Here is a 1,997-nt window from a genome sequence, read left to right on the forward strand (position 1 = left end):
GCAATATGAATGAACGCTTAGGTGATCTGTTAGGGCAGTGTGATCATTATAATGACATTTGTTGTAGGCAAAGCTGATCGGAAATAGCCCAGTAAAATGCCGATACTTAAAACAACATTATGTGTGCACAACACTAGTAGCATTTGTTTGGAATAAGATGTGGTTCGAGTATAGTAAAGGTGTCGAAATCAGTTGATCAACAGCAGTTGATCTCTCGAAAGCTGTTTTGTTTGTATTAGTAAGCTGAAGGCGCACTTGAGGGCGCTAATGGGTGATTGTTTACGTGTGCTTGTAATGGCGTTGACTGGCACATATGCTTGGAGGCTCCTTACTACATAGACAACTGTAGAGTCGACGCTTGCCATATTCTGAGCTGAACATCGTTGGGAGACATTGGACTTGGTCTATTAATCAGGGCGCCAGAAACGGAATATCAGAACATAATTACATTCAAAAGTGCATCGCACATGTCATATGGGAACGTTTAGAAACTGATTGCAATATACAGCAGTTCCTCTCAGTGTGCACGGTGGCTCGCGAAAGGAAGATTATTGGACAAAGATAGATGACGTCCCCGTGAGTTTGTTCAAAGTTCAATAAGCAGCTAACAGGTAATGTTTGTTATCATACAAAGGTGGATCTTGCCATCTGTTGTATGCAATGGTGCCCAAATAGTAGATTTGCGTGTGAAAGCGTTCTCTCATTTATAATACATAGACAAGTCGAATTAAGAGAAACAAATTACAGTGCAGCACTGTGCAATATTTAGAAATGGTGTAAAGCAGTACAGATAGCAGTGGAATTTGTGGATTCTTAATCAATTATGGGTCAAATTCGAAAGGGTTATGAAAAGCACCAGACATGTAACTATAGAGGAAGCTTTCTGACCTTACGTTTAGGGCACGATCCGAAAAAAACATTCAGCTGTTTTCAGGCACTAAAAACAAGGCAGTCATTTTCTTCGATCAACAGCTAATATGGAGACGGTTACTCCTAAAATTCCCCGAGGAAAGTGCTGTGATTAACACTTACAATAATAGCTGCTGATTAAAAGAAATGTTAACGCTTTTCTTAGTGTACGATATACCAGTAAGTCTTTGTTTCTATGCAAAAGTATATGCAAAATAGGGTATATAGTGTCTTACTCATTCTGGGGCATTAGTTGGTCAATATAAATGACAATACTTTTCAGAAATCTAATACTTACCGTAGGAACCTAGGGCGTGGACCCTTTACAAAGAAACCGCAATTGGATACGAGTTGAAATGAAAGATAAGAACAATGTCTTACCGGGGCGTTATTTTATCCACCCGTTCTCTCTCCATGAATGCAATGACCGTACATGAGACTTAACAATGTGCTCTTGTTATTGCCATAACGTTTGCTTGTCCTCTTTGACCTTGCGTGATTCCATTCTGCTTAAAGTCTTGAAAAGTTGCTAAATGGACGGAAAGACGTTGGTCACAGTGGGGTCGGGAAGGTAATTTTTGATGGCTTTCAATTTGGCCGTTTAACCTGTTGTATTAGTACAGGTGCCTTTTTAAAGTTTTTCGGACGAAAGTGTGGTTGACTAGGAGTTATAATGACTGTAATATATTAGAGCAAGTGTAGTCAGAAAAAGTACTGATCTGAGTTTTTCTAAACACTGCAGTGCTTTTTGCTTTTATTTGTTTTCTTTTGTTAGTGTAACGGTGTAAACTCTACTGACCTACTGTTCGTTGTTTATTTTCTCCTAATTATGCTGTCAACGTGCAATGTCAGAGCTGTCACTTTCCTAGAACTTAGAGATGACACGTGCTGCTCATCACTGTTTCTCTATATCACAAATGATTTCGGACAGAACCGTCAATAACATACGTCCACAGGGATTTTTTCAAACTCTATCCCAAGCACACTTGTCTAACACTCGATCTGTACCTTTTTAATGTTCGCGTAAATATAAACTAGGGCGATTTATTATCACATTTTTTCATGCAGCTATAAAGCTCCTCATTATA

General features: G+C 39.0%; 1 protein-coding gene across 1 annotated transcript in view; it reads left to right on the forward strand.

The window, feature by feature from the left end:
* The first annotated feature begins 219 nt into the window (after positions 1–219).
* LOC106180446 (potassium voltage-gated channel subfamily KQT member 1) overlaps positions 220–1,997 on the forward strand; it is a 113,179-nt gene continuing 111,401 nt past the window's right edge. Inside the window, exon 1 of the mRNA XM_086993982.1 lies at positions 220–611. The gene's annotated coding sequence lies outside the window, so the exon portion shown is untranslated. The remainder of the gene's footprint in view (positions 612–1,997) is intronic.

The sequence above is a fragment of the Lingula anatina genome, chromosome 8, assembly GCF_051362555.1.
Source record: "Lingula anatina isolate TDL-2025a chromosome 8, LinAna3.0, whole genome shotgun sequence".
NCBI lineage: Eukaryota > Metazoa > Brachiopoda > Lingulata > Lingulida > Lingulidae > Lingula > Lingula anatina.